Source organism: Palaemon carinicauda, chromosome 11 (genome assembly GCF_036898095.1).
Source record: "Palaemon carinicauda isolate YSFRI2023 chromosome 11, ASM3689809v2, whole genome shotgun sequence".
Taxonomy (NCBI): domain Eukaryota; kingdom Metazoa; phylum Arthropoda; class Malacostraca; order Decapoda; family Palaemonidae; genus Palaemon; species Palaemon carinicauda.
The window spans coordinates 121,724,218-121,739,715 of NC_090735.1; positions in this window are offsets into that span (position 1 = coordinate 121,724,218).

Genomic DNA, 15,498 nt, shown 5'->3' on the forward strand with positions numbered 1-15,498 from the left:
ATGTTGGGTCCGGAAAGAGGTTCAGTTCTCCCTTGTCTGTGAACTGAATGTGGCCATCATCCCTCGAGAGGGCCACTATTTCGCTAACTCTGGCTCCCGAGGCTAGTGCAAATAAGAATATCACCTTCTGAGTCAAGTCTTTCAGCGAGCAATCCTCATTGTTCAGGGTTGATGCTAAATGTAGAACTTTGTCCAAAGACCATGAAATGGGCTTAGGAGGAGCTGCGGGCCGAAGTTTTGCGCAGGCTTTAGGGATCTTGTTGAAGATTTTGTTGGAAATGTCTACAGGGTGGATTTACATATAGTAATCGTATTAGCTGCTAAACCTTGTTCATGAAGATGGATGAGGAAGGACAAACAGAAGTCCGTAGAAATCTCCTTAGGTTTCTTCGCCTTGACAAAGGCCACCCATTTCTTCCAGGAAGACTCATATTGTCTTCTTGTTGACTTTGACTTGTATTCTTCTTGGAAGTTGATACTGTCCCTAGAAATCCCAAACCGTTTCTTGACCGGTAAGGCGAGAAAATCATGAGATGAAGGTTCTGGGTTTTCACTGATGAAGCTGAGACAGTCAATTTCTGCACTTGCTGAGTCAGAACTGGATCCGGCAACGGGATCAGTTTCAGGCGTAGCTCCATTACCAGGGGGAACCAAACGCTGTTGGGCCACTTGTGGGCCACTATTGCTGCCGTCCCCCGAAAGGATCTCAGTTTGTCGAGGACTTTCAGCAGAAGGTTGGTTGGAGGGAATAGGTAGATCTTGGACCTTCTGTTCCAATCTATGGGGTAGCTTCTTGTTGTCGCTCGTTGCGAAGAGGTCTATCTGCAGTCCTGGGACTTTGCGTAAGATGAAGGAGAACGATCTTGCGTCTAGGGACCATTCTGACTCTATCGGTTTGGTCCTGGATAGAGCGTCCGCTGTCACATTGCGGAACCCTTGAAGGTGGACTGCTGACAAGTGCCATCTCTTCTTCTCCGCTAGGCGGAGGACGGTTAGTATCACTTGGTTTATGTGAGGCGATCTCGAGTCCTGTCGGTTTAGGCATCTCATTATGACTTCGCTGTCTAGAACCAGACGGATGTGGATTGAGCAGCGGAGTTTCAGTTTCTTTAGGGAAAGAAAAACTGCCATGGCTTCCAGAAAGTTGATGTGGAAGGTTTTGAAGAGGGGAGACCAGGTTCCTTGGACTTTCCGATGATGAGGGTGACCTCCCCACCCCTCTTTCGAGGCATCCGTGTGAACGGTGACTGACGGTGGAGGTGGTTGTAAGGGAACCTTGTTCTTTAGGTTTTTGGCCTCTGACCATGGCTTGAGTAGGGATCGGAGACGATTTGGTATCGGTCTTTGTAGATCTCTTTGAGCGTTTGATGCGTATTTTCTCCAGACTCCTGATGCATCTTTTAATTGTGCTCTCAATACTGGATCTGTCACTGAGGTGAACTGGAGAGACCCCATCACTCTCTACTGTTGCCTTCTTGATATCCTTGCGGACCAAAGAAGGCTTTTGACAGATCCTGCTATCTCTTTCCTTTTATTTGATGGAATGGAAAGGCTGTGCGACTGTAAGTTCCAGTGGATGCCCAGCCACTGAAACTTCTGAGCTGGAGACAGTCCAGATTTTTCCAAGTTGATCTTGATCAACTGGATCACTTCCTTGGAGGCTTGCCTACACTCTTCTTCGGTTGCTGCCCACACCAGCCAGTCGTGCAGGTAGGCTACCACCTGGATTCCCTTTAGGCGTAGTTGATGAATGACTGCATTTGCAAGCTTGGTGAATACCCTTGGAGCTATGTTTAGTCCGAAGGGCATGGCTCTGAAGATATACTGTCTTCTTTGTAGTTTGAATCCAAGGTAGGGGGAAACTTGACGGCTGATAGGAACGTGCCAGTACGCATCCGTCATGTCTATCATGTCTATGGAGACTGTGTATGCCTGTTTGGGCAACAGGCTCCTGATGTGTTGAAGCATCAGCATTTTGAACTTGTAGTTCACTATGAACTTGTTGAGTGGTGACAAGTCCAGAATTACTCTGAGCTTTTCCGAGTCCTTCTTCGGAACACAAAATAGCCTTCCTTGGAATCTGACAGACTTCGCCTTCCGTATAACTCTTTTGCTCAAGAGTTCCTGAATATTTCTTCCAATATGGGGGTTGAGTGTTGGAAGAATTGAGGGAAGGTTGGTAGAGTTGAGCTCCAACTCTACCCTAGTCCGTTCTTGATTAGGCTGTGGGCCCAGGGATCGAAGGTCCAACGATCCCGGAAGAAGAAGAGTCTCCCTCCTACCGGTAGCATCTCACTTTGAGTGCTGGGTGGAGGATTTACCTCCTTGGCCACGTCCACCCCTGTTGCCCCTACCTCTGGAGGGGCGTCTGGAGGAACCTTGAAAGGATCCTCGAGACTTCGGCCGGAAGGTCGTAGACTGCCTTTCAAACACTGGGGTGAACACTGGTGACTGAGTCGCCAGTGTTTGGGGCACCAGTTGGAAAGTAGTGGGTGATTATGCCACCGTCTGGGACACCGTGGCCACGGGAAGCTGTTGCTGTTGTTTAGGCCGAGAGGGCACTTTAGGTCGTTATGGTCTATTTTTCGGCTGGGGACCCTCGTCAGCTGAAGATTTCCTTTTAGAGGACAAGCCCCATTTAGAAAGAAGGTTTCTGTTTTCAGTGGTGGCTTTGTCCACGACCTCTTTGACCACTTCACTTTGGAAGAGGTCTTTTCCCCAGATGTTAGAAGCTATCAGCTTCCTTCGTTCGTGTCTCACTGCAGCCGAGGCGAACATGAACTCTCTGCAAGCCCTTCGGGCTTTAATAAAGTTGTACAGGTCTTTTGTTACTGTCGCCAGATGGGCTTTGGCGAAGACCATGTACATGTCCCGGGTATCTGGGATGCTTGCCATTGTCTCCAGGCCAGTCTGCAGAGACAAGGAAGCAGCAAGACGTTCTTTCGTCTTCTGTTCCCTACGCAGGAGAAAGTCCGACAGCTTAGGGAGGTCTTCGCCGCAATATCTGCCTCCAGCTTCCCAACTGTGAAGGTGTTGTGTACATCCTTCCAGTCCGCATCGTCTGATGAGAAGGCAAGGGAAAAGGGTCTACACTCCTCCAATGTAGGGCACGGTTTCCCTCCCTCAACTGCCTTTAAGGCTGCCTTGAGCCCTTTGTCCATAAAGGGAAAGGCACGTTTAGGATCAGCAATGAAGGACGGGTGCTTCTTGCTGAGACCTGGCACCTTAGAGCTAGTAAAGAGTTCAAGGACAATAGTTTCGTTCGGCTCTGTTTCCTCTCTGGATGCAGGTTCCGTCCTGAGATGGACATAGCAATCCGGGTAGCCCCCTTTGCTGGGCCAGAACTCAATTTCCTTCACTGGGACAGTGCCCAGTTTTTCTGAGAGGAAGATCTTCCCCTCCGTCATGGGCATGTGCTCTGCGTACCTCCAGGGGTTAACATCAGAGAAGGTGGGGAGATCTTTTACGTTTAGCTTTTTGGGGCCAAACGTGTTGCAACTAGCTGATGCATCTCAGTCCGAAGAGAGGCCTCCTTCTCGGACGATTTCTTTTGAATGTCCTGCACCATGGACAGCAACGAGTGCAACGTACTCGTGATCGAATCTAGTTGGGGTGCAGTGGCGGAGTTCGAAGGCACCGGCTCATTCACTGTGGCCGATGATACCGAAATCGTTTCGGCTTTCTCAGTTTCCGTCTCAGGTGGAATGTCATCCGTCTGATCCAACTCCTCCACTAGGAGATTGTTCTCGGTCTCCTCTGAGACAACTGACATGTTGTCTTCTAGTTGGATGCTCTCTAAGGCATCCGAAACTTCAGATTCTACCGGAATCTGAACCAGGAGAATCTCAGGTTGAGCCTGGGGAATAACTGCATCCGAAGATGCCCTAGGGAAAAGACAAGCCCTCATCTTTTCATTAGGAAGGTATGGGCCAGAAATGTTCTTCTGGAAACCTCTAACCCATTTACGCAGCATTTCCCTTGCTGCGTCCCTTGACTCAGTGGACTTTTGATCATCAAAAGCCTCTCTTACCAGTTTTTCACAAACGGTACATACCTACGGGTCCCAGTACTTGAGAGCCCCCTTGGTGACTGCGCAGCGAGCATGGGCCCTGCACATGTCGTGGCCGCAGAAGTTCCTACTGCGGACCCTGCAAAAACTATTCCCGCACTCGGGATGCTCCTCCTGTAAAGAAAGGAAAAGTCTATAAGTATTCGGTGAAATTCTCAAATTTCAGTATACATATGATATTTTATATTAGCTTGGATAGGGTAAGCTATAAATAGGAAAGACACCTACATGTGTCTCCTGTCCAGCCAATTGCTATGACCTCCTCCAATATTGAAAGTAGGATTCTTAAGAATTTTTAGAGGAAGATGATATCCTATGATATAAAGTGTCTCTTAACACAATCTTCCAGTTTCAATAATGGGGATTAAGGACAATAATGGATCATAACCATTAAAGGAAGAGAGAATCACTCTCTTATATGTGATGGTCTCACAATAGGCTGCCCATGAAGCACCTTGTAGGTTGGAAAAAACTTTGGGCTACAGCACTGACTGTTTGGTAACAAGTTACCAGTCCTGTCAGGCCTGCCGAGCCTGCCGGCGTCTGCCGGGAAAGATGGCACATGCCGGCCTATTCTGGGCTATTGAAGGCAATTATTGTCTTTATAAAATTGTGTGATAGACCGCCGACAACGGCTCTGCCGGCTGCTGGAGGTCTCTGCCGGCGGGGGCTCTGCCTGTCGGCAGTGGCTCTGCCAACTGCCGGCGGCTCTGTCGGCGGCGGCGGTTCTGCCGGCCGGCAGTACCACTGCTGGCTGGCAGTGGTTCTGCCGGCCGTCGGCGGCTCTGCCGGCCGGCAGCCGAGGATCCATCCATCAAGGGAACCCGGCGGCAGTAGGGCGGCAGATGACCAGGTATGGGTGGCCGGCTGCCGGCCGGCAACTCAGCAGCCGGCAGTCGGTCCCTGAATGTCCAATGTCTTTGGGTTGTCGGTCAACTATGTTCCCAACAAGTGGTGGCAGGGCAACTGCCGGCCGGCAGACAATGGACATGGCCCAGTATGAAAGTATGAGAGAAAGAGAGGATGGAGGAAGGCAAGGGCTCAGCCTTGCCAGCCTGCATCCAGAATGAGGGTTCAAGTGGAAGGGGGAATCAAATTTGGGCTTCCACCCAATCATATCCCAGTCATAAGGGCTATGGAAGGTAGTCCAAGGGAGGACTGAAGAACACTCTAAAGAATATGAGGGTACCCGCCGGCAGCCGGCCTTGCCGGCGGTAGACGGGGAACCTCAGGCCAGTCCTTCAACACGAAAGAGATAGAGGGGAGGGGGTAGGTGTCCTATAGGTAAGGTAATGCCCGAGGGCACTACTTAACCTAAAGGATTCTGGTCTCATGAAGTACAGTAGGGTCCCGAATTACACGTGTTCTAATTACGCGATTCCTCAATTACGCGATCGATAGTTTTTAAAAATTAATTTTCCTGTATTTGCGAGGAGCATTCTAAATCCGCGAGTCAAGCACCGCGAAGCATAGGAAATCTATTGTTTTCTTAATTGTATTGGGGGGGGGGGGGGTGATGGTTCCCCGATGTCTGAGAAGGGGGGGGGGGAGAATGTGAGAGAAAGATTTCTGTTCAAACATTTTAAGACTAGTTTTGGATGAAAAATGTTAAGGTTTGCCCATCTGTTGTGTGAACTTGTCGCTAGGCCTAGCCTAACTGTCCAACACCTATATGTATAATATTCCATATTTGTACTAATTAATTTTTATACTTACGTTGTGATTATGGTGAAAAATCCTTATTCATTAAACTTTAAATTAAAAACCATCAAAATAAAGACTATTTTATATCATGCTACTGCCAAACATGTCACCACAACCAAACCCATTACTTTGTTTAGTACGTTCCATCGCCGATCATAACGAACTCGCTAACCAATTTTAACATCTGTCTATAGGTTAACTTTTGCGGCAAAAGATATCTTACCAGGTACTATGTAATAATAATGTTATAATTAATGTTTTATTTATCCTTAGAAAATCAAAATATATGAAATATGAGCAATTTTGTTTCCTGTTGTTTTTTTTTTTTCCTAAAAAAACGCCTTCTTAAAAGGAAAATGTTTTTTTTTTTTACGTTTCATCGTCGATCAATCCTCTTCATCAGCATGGTCAATCGGGCTTTTTATTTTTTTTATTCTCAGTCGCTAACTAGTTATCGCACTGCCAAGATCTGCACACATTCCGATAATTCACATTTGAAGGTTTTCTGGGAGAGGATGGATAGAGAAAATACCGAACTATATAAAATGTTTTTTTAACCTGTTAAGCGTCACCCACGTGATAAACCGTTCACCACGATCTACTCGGTACCGCCTTCAACTGTATATTCCGTTCATGACTTTAATTGCCTTTTACAAGCCGTCAGTCTCGTGTTGTTACTTTACTCGTATAGTAAGTATAGGATCACCACTTGGCAACACTCTCAGCATATGGGGACTGTGAATAGAAACTTATATGATGTCTGGCAACTATTTTTCTGTAGGTAGCTTGATGTTACAAAACTCTGGTTTGAACTGGTTTCCTATCAGTGCGCTCGGGCGTTCATGCATAAGTGGTTATTTGTTGTTCCTTTTGTAATGAAAGGTCTAAAGAGGAAGGTTATTTCTTTAGATGAAATAAATGATATTCTTGTTGTGGAATTTGATAATGATAACCTGTTTGATAATGAGAGCACTAGTTCTGAATCCTCCAGTGATGAGTATATTGAAGAAACAAAGTTTTCTTTCGATGTCGAAAGCGAAAATGACTTCTCATTACCGAATGACTGGACAACGAAATTTCACAAAACTATAAAGGGAAAGGAAACGCCGAGAGAGAGAGAGAGAGAGAGAGAGAGAGAGAGAGAGAGAGAGAGAGAGAGAGAGAGAGAATAAAGTGGATAAATAATGTACAAATGTATGACGAACATATTTGAAAACTACAGGAAACGATATGAAAAGAGAGAGAGAGAGAGAGAGAGAGAGAGAGAGAGAGAGAGAGAGAGAGAGAGAGAGAGAGAGAGAGAGAGAGAGACCTATCCCTTTCCTTTTGTTGCTTATCCAGGCGTAAGATTTACGATTGAAGATAAAAAGAACCCATTAGAATATTCAGTATTATGTAGCCATTTGAAATTAAATAATAGTATTAATTGTTTTTTTACTCAACCATTTAATTAATATCCCTACTTTTAACTATAATTACGAATTATAAGCATAAAGAAATTATATTAACTTTGAAAAATTATCATTAGTGAAATGACCGCTCAGGGCAAAAAAAGCGTGATTATCGTACAGCAGCCTATTGCACACTTGCGCCTAGTGGCCGTGTTTACGTGTGGGAGTGTCATCATGGATATACAGTACTATACTGTAATTTTTAACTATTGCTAGATACGTACTGTATCAAACCTTGAAAACCCTTTTTTGTTTTTTGTATCTATAGGAAATAATTCTACATCATTCGGAAAATACTGAAAACAGTAAGCTATGCATAGTACAGTAGTAAATACTACAGTCATACAAAAACCCCCAAGTATGGCCTAGGGAGGTCTAGCCTCCTGAAAGAGCAGCTTAACCTGACATGGGAAATCATTTCACCAAGACAGGGAGATGCCTAACACAGACTGATACTCTGATGTCCTGTTCTAAACTCAAAACTGACTCAGTGGTTAGGAGAAAGAAAACAGAACATCTCAGTAAAACTTTGCCAGAACTCTGTTCACAGCAAAGAAAACTGAGAATAGCCTAGGCTAATCAGAGGGAAGGGGGATTGCTCTTAAATCTCCTAGGAGATTAGTATCGACTTAAAAGGTATAGGAGGTGTCAGTCTCCCCTTAAAAGGCAATACAAGAGCAATGGGGACATATGTGAAAGTATACTAAAGCTCCTAGGCTAGTAGCCTAGGAGCATTGAGAATCGTTCACTGAAACTCTCTGTATACTATCTTGGAAGAGGAAAGCATAATTAGGTAATATCATAAATGTGTAAAATATTGCCTGTGCTTCAATAAAACTTTACCAGGAAGGTTATTTCATGCATGAAGTGTGTAGGTGCCTAGGCTAGTAAGCCTAGCACTCGTGAGGCTCGATCATAAATAGCCAAATCCACGACAACAATGACATAATAATGAGAATCCCTAGCTAAATATTTAAATAGCTAAAGTTATTATAGCGTAAAAATGCCAGGAAAGGGTCGTTCTGGCTAACTAAATGAACAGAAAGAACTACCGCGTCCATGACGCCATCCGGCAGGCAACAGCTCTTGTTACGTTAATTACGATCTCAATCGAAAAGCAAAACTGGCAAGAGCTTACATTTACACAAGATAAAGATATTACTTAACTTTCCAGAAGCTGATGAGGCTGGGGAAGACATCATAGTGTCCAAAATACTCCAAAATAGCAAGAGAGAACGGGGAAAACACCGGTCAAACGAAGCTACGATAGAAAGAATGACGGTGGCGCCTCGCGGTGGCGGACTGGTGTACTATTTGCAGAGCAGTAGGGAGCGTCGAGAGCGATGTCTCTGTAATGACTCTCCTTATTCTTGCCTCTCTTTCCCCTCGAAGTGAAAGCTCTATTGGGGGCGTAGATAGCCATGAGACGTGTCAATAATACGTCCTCTGATATTATGCGATATTCTTTCGTAAAATTTTAAGGGATATTCGCTCCAGGAGTTAGAAATCTGGATACCTTTGGTAAATTCTCTGGGATATATCACTGTAGTCAAATATACCTAGGAAGCTACCTTCAAAGGAACTTCCATCACGACGACATGGCCTGAGCTCAAAAAAGACCATACAGTATACTCTGAGATTCTGACTGAAACCCAAAGCCTGCTATCAGCAACCAAGAGAAGAGACAGAAAACACTAGCCTAGTCAAACCTGAGTGTCTACTCGAAGGCAAGACTAAATAGGGTTGTAGCCTAAGGCTACACTCAGAGATAAGGAGAGAACGGATTTTGAGCGAAGTAAAAAACAGATTTTGAGCGAAGCGAAAAATCTATTTTGGGGTGAGATAGCCATGACGTCCTGATAGAAGGTTCCTTTTTGGTAGCTTCCTTGGGTATATTAACTACTAATATATTCCCAGAGAATTTAACCACAGGTTATCACAGAATTCTAACTTCTGGAGCGAGTATCCTAAAGGTTTCCCTTTAAGACATCGTATATCAACAGGGGACGCATGTATTAACACGCCACATAGCTATCTGCACCCCATATAGAGTTAACACTTCGATATGGAGGGGCGGAGAATAACTGGGGAACAGTTCCACAGCTATACTCGTCCGTGGCTACTTTTGGTACTCGAAACGTAAACAAACGGGCGCCATTGCTAAATGACGTCACATCCGTCCTCATCCTGATGCCAGCTGCTTGCCAATCGCCATGATACAGCAGGACAGGGTGGGGCCTGAAAGGCTGGACAAGAGTAGCAGGGAGGGTCCATCAGGACGTCATGGCTATCTCACCCAAAAATAGATTTTTCGCTTCGCTCAAAATCCGTTTTTTGGGCTCAAGCCATGACGTCCTGATGGAAGAGTACCAGAGAATCAATGTATCGTGGTAGATTTCCCCTTATAGAGTAAGTGCCAAGGGCTTTGAATAAGGTAAGCATAGTGACCTCGATAGAGGTTCCGTGGGGATGCAACTTCCTGCCCCCCCTGGCAGAGAAGTCCCAACGGTCCATGCTGAAGATCAAAGTGGTCATCGAAGGGCTACCCACCTTGAGGAGAGAATGTGAAGAACTCGGAGACAAGACAGAATGGTCAATATTCATGTAGGAACATTCTCAATAACAGAAAATGGTGGTTAGGCACTATACTTCATAGCTAGAGAACGGTCTAGTCTCGAAGATATGGCGCAAGTAAGTATTCATTTAGGAATACTACACAGCATAGGCTAGGTGAGTATATAATATGGATAGAACCTATTATTCTTCATTATATCAAAAGAAAGGGGATAATGAAACTATGACAACCATGTATTTCATAGTATGAGTAGGAGCGGAGAGAAACGCACAAGTAATAAAATAGAAATTTTATTTCACAATTGCAGGATATAGTAAAAATAAATGCAATAAAGGATGAAAAGTTAATTTACAAATAAATTATAATGTACATAGAAATGAAAAGACTTCGCTCTTGAATCTGAAAGAAAATTTCAAATTATTAGAAGGCACAGGTTCCATAGGAACGTCAGTCTTTAATAGGAAAAACACATCATGCTCTAGGCATGCGGCACTCATGTGACGACTATGACATTTCACCTTGTAAAGACCATTTTATGAAAAACACTAATTGTCCATGAAATCACTACGTATCACACGAGGGTCAACATAGGCACCCGAAGAGTTAAAGTCCCAAGTAACTCACTGTTCTATGCAGAGTTAATTGCAGGTTTCATAACACTACCTGCGGCTACCACGAAATGTTTGACTTCATGCACTTGCTTCGCGTAGTGCTTGAAGAAAACACGCAGAGATTTCCAACCTGTGAAACTCTTGAGGCTTTGGAAATCCATGCTCTGGAAAAAATTCAGAGACGATGCGACTTTTCTAGGATCGTGACCTGCAGGTGTACTGTCAGTATCCGCTCTGCGAATGAAGTAGGTGATTTTCGCTCTTAGTTGTTTCAGTGACAGGTCGCTACCCGATGTTTCTCCTTTGAAGAGTTGGTCTCCACCAAAGTCAGAAGATCTACGAAGATAGACCTTGAGGCTCTCTACCGGACATAGAGAGGCATCTTCTTTCAGGGGGCAGATTCTCCAAGGGCCCCATCTCTTGGTGGGTAGTTAATTTTTCGCGAGAAACGTCGGATTAGGGAAGAGGGTAAGGTCTCCTGAGTCTGTAAACAGGATGTGACCCTCGTCTCTTGATAATGCCATTATTTCGCTGACTCGGGCTCCTGAGGCAAGAGCAAAAAGAAATATAACTTTTTGAGTCAGATCCTTGAGAGGGCACGAATCGTTGTCCAAGTCGGAGGCAAAATGGAGCACCTTGTCCAGGGACCAGGAGATAGGTTTTGGCGGAGGTGCTGGGTGTAGACGAGCGCAAGCCTTCGGCAGTTTATTGAAGATGTCGCTGGACAGATCAATCTGGAAGGCGTACAGTAGTGGTCTAGTCAAGGCCGATTTGCAAGTAGAAATCGTGTTGGCTGCTAAGCCCTGTCCATGAAGGTGAATGAAGAAGGACATGCAAAAATCGATGGGGATTTCCGTAGGATTTTTTGCCTTGACGAATGAGACCCACTTTCTCTAGGATGATTCGTATTGCCGTCGTGTGGATTCGGTCTTGTATTCCTCGAGGAAGTCTAGACATTTCTTCGAGATCCCAAACCTTTTCTTCGCGGCTAGGGAGAGAAAATCATGAGATGAAGGTCCCTGACTTTCGATGATGAAGCGAAGACAGTCGACTTCTGTACTTGCTGGGAGAGAACTGGGCCCGGGAGAGGGATCAGCGTGGGCTGTAGTTCCAGGACCAGAGGGTACCAATTGCTCCGGGGCCACTTGGGAGCCACTAGGGCCGCTGTCCCTTTGAAGGTTCTCAGCTTGGAGAGGACTTTCAGCAGAAGGTTGGTGGGAGGGAACAGGTAGATCCTGGACCATCTGTTCCAATCCAGTGACATGGCGTCCACTGCTTCTGCCTTGGGGTCCTCGTACGGGGCCACATAACGAGGAAGTTGATTGTTGTCGCTCGTTGCGAAGAGATCGATCTGAAGTTCCGGGACTTGGTGAGAGATGAAGGAGAAGGATCTTGCGTCTAGAGACCATTCCGACTCTATCGGGCTTGTCCGAGATAGAGCGTCCGCCGTCACGTTGCGGAATCCTTGTAGGTGAACTGCAGACAGGTGCCATTTCTTCTTCTCTGCCAGGTGGAAGATTGGGAGAAGCACCTGATTTATCTGGGGCGATCTCGAGCCCTGACAATTGAGACATCGGACTACCACCGAGTTGTCCAGGGTCAGACGAATGTGGATCGAGGGAGGCGGAGAGAGTTTCTTCAGGGTGAGAAGGACTGCCATGGCCTCCAAGATGTTGATGTGAAACGTCTTGAATAGGGGAGACCATGTACCTTGAGCCTGTTGTTGGTGGGAGTGACCTCCCCAACCCTCAAGCGAAGCGTCCGTGTGGATGTTGAGTGATGGAGGTGGATGTTGAAGAGGGATGGACCTTTTCAGGGCCTTTGCTTCCGACCACGGCTTTAAGAGTAACCGAAGTCTGTTTGGGAGCCGTCTCTTGAGGTCTCTTCGAGCGATTGATGCAGAACGTCTCCAGACTCCCGCGGCATCCTTTAGCTGTGCACGCAGCACTGGGTTTGTCACTGAGGCGAACTGTAGAGAGCCTAGAACTCGTTCCTGCTGACGTCTTGAGATCCGTTTGGATTTCAGCAGTCGCTTGACAGACCCTGCTATTTCTTTCCTTTTCTTCTGGGGAATGGAAAGGCGGTGTGACTGAAGATTCCACTGGATTCCTAACCATTGGAACTTCTGAGCTGGAGAGAGGCGAGATTTCTTTCTGTTTTTCTTGAATCCCAGGTGTTCCAGAAACTGGGTGACTTTGTTGCAGGATCTTAGACAATCTTCGGGCGATGTAGCCCAGACCAGCCAGTCGTCGAGGTAGGCCATCACCTGGATGCCGCGGAGGCGGAGCTGTTGAACGATGGCGTCCGCCAGCTTTGTGAAGATCCGTGGGGCCACATTGAGGCCGAATGGCATGGCCCTGAAAGCGTAGCTTTTCCTTTGGAGTCGAAATCCTAGGTAGGAGAAGCGTGGTGGTTCACTGGAACGTGCCAGTAGGCATCCGCCAGGTCTATGGAGACCGTGTAGGAACCTTGAGGCAGAAGGGTCCTTATCTGTTGAAGAGTCAGCATCTTGAACTTGTTGTTCGCTATGAACTTGTTGAGGGGGGATAAGTCTAGAATGACTCTGAGTTTGTCGGAGTCCTTCTTGGGGACGCAAAACAGTCTCCCTTGGAACCTGGTTGACTTTACCCTCCTTATCACCTTCTTGTTCAAGAGTTCTAGGACATATTCTTCCAGAAGGGGGGTTGACTGTTGGAAGAATTGCTGGAAGGTTAGGGGTGGTTGAGTCCAGCTCCAGACTAGACCCTTCTCGACGATGCTGTGTGCCCAGGGATTGAAGGTCCAACGATCCTGGAATTGGCAGAGTCTTCCTCCCACCGGAAGCACTTCATTGCTTCTGGTTTCCCGAGGGCTTACTACCTCGGCCGCTAGCTCCCTTTCCTCCTCTGCCTCTGGAGGGACGGCGAGATGCATCTCTGCCTGCACCTCTGTTTGAGCCTCTACCTTTGGGACGAAAGGTAGTTGACTGCTGCTCAAATGCAGGGGTGAAGACCGACGACTGTGACAAGACCGGTTGGGTGACCAATTGAAAGGTCTGTTGTGGCAGAGCTGCCACTTGGGGAGTAGCGGATCCCGGAAACTGCCGTCTCTGTTGACGTTGCTGGGGTTTCGGCTTTGTGGGTTTCCTCTTAGGTTGAGGGCCGTCGTCCTGAGAGGATTTCCTTTTCTTCGACATGCCCCATTTGTGGAGAAGGTTCCTGTTCTCCGTGGCGGCCTTGTCGGTGATCTCTTTCACTAGGGAGGAGGGAAAGAGGTGTTTACCCCAGATATTGGAGGAAATCAGCCTCCGAGGTTCGTGTCTCACTGTAGCACTTGAGAACACGAATTCACGACAGGCTCTACGAGCCTTCGTGAAGCTGTACAGATCCTTTACTACGGTCGCCAGATGTGTTTTGGTGAGGACCATGTAGTAGTCAGGGACCCTAGTGTCACCGGCCATGACTTCGAGCTGTACTTAGAGGGACATAGATGCAGCGAGCCTTTCCTTCGTATCATGTTCCCGACGAAGGAGATGATCGTTAAGTTTTGGGAGGTCCTCCTTAAACTGACGACCAGCGACGTCAGGCTCTAGTTTCCCCACTACAAATGTTGACTGGACGTCTTTCCAGTGTCTAACATCAGGGGGAGTGGTCAGGGAGAAGGGTCTGCTCTCCTCCAGTGCAGGGCAAGGTTTTCCTTCTTCCACTGCCTTATGCACCGCAGTGAAGGCCTTTTCCAAAAAGGGGAAGGTCGCATCGTCTGGTGCGACGTAAATCGGGTGCTTTTTGCTAAACGCCGGTAGTTTAGAACAGGTGAAGCCCCTACTTTTCACCGTATTGGCTAACATAGCCTGGGCCTTCGAGAGATCGAACACGATAACCTCCTTTGGTTCGATCTCTTCTTTAGAGGCAGGTTCAGACCTAAGTCGGACGTAACAGTCCGGGTAAGCCTCAAAGTTTGGGAAGAATTCCACTTCTTCCAGCGCGATCGAGCCGACCTTTTCGCTAATAAAAATCTTGGCCGTGGTGATCGGCATGTGCTCGGCATACCTCCAGGGGTTAGTATCCGAGCATGCAGGGAGATCCTTAACCGAAATCCTTTTCGGTTGCTTCGAACTTCCCATGTTGGACCTGAAGAACTCATGCGTCTCGCGGAGTTTCTTATCCATGAGAGCCTCAAGCATCTTGAAGATCTCCTGGGTGTTGGATGGGGTAGGATCCGGGGTAGCGGATGTAGAAGGGAGTGATACATCCGTCAGTGTAGGAGTTGGTGTGGGGGTGGGTGTTGGAGCGACCTCCTGCTCCGACTCAGGGTATTCCACCTGATCTTCCTCATAGTCCAGTTTGTCGCCCATGAGGTTCCTCTCCGTGTTCTCCGACATTTCTGACATACGTTCCACGTTGTCGGAGTCCAAACGGCACTCATGCATGGACTGAGCCATGACCACATCTGGTTCCACCACTATCTGGACGGTGGGAATCTGATCTTTAGGGACCACTGAGTCTGGTGATGCCTTCGGGAAAAGCAAGGCCCTCAAATCTTCGGTGGCGAGATACGGTCCGGTGGCGTTCTTCTGGAAGCCACGCACCCACTTGCGTAGCTTCTCTCGAGCAGCGTCCCTCACCTCCGCTGAAGGAGGATCGTTGAACGCCTCGACCAGACGGTCCTTGCAGACTGTACAGTGCTGCGGGTCCCAGAATTTCATTTCGCCTTTCTTATTGGCGCAGGGGGCGTGGGTCCGACACACCGTGTTCCCGTAGAAGTGCGGGCACTACACTCCACAGAAGTTGTGGTCACATTTAACGTACTCCTCCTGTAAAAGAAAGAGAACATGAGTATACGGAAGTCATAGGAGTGACTTATATTACTCTAAAGTTAAATTTTAAGTAGTTAAACTTTAATTTTACATTAATTAAATTATAACATTGTAATGTTAGAGAGTGGAGCGGGAAATGAAGTAGATAGACACATACTTGTGCATCCCGCCCAGTAGGTTACCGTAACCTTATCAGTAGGCAATTTCGTTTGTGACCGAGGACACAAAGCAGAAATCTTCATGGATCGCCAAGGAAGGCATAAGATGATTCTAGCAGAGATTGCCTGAGATGT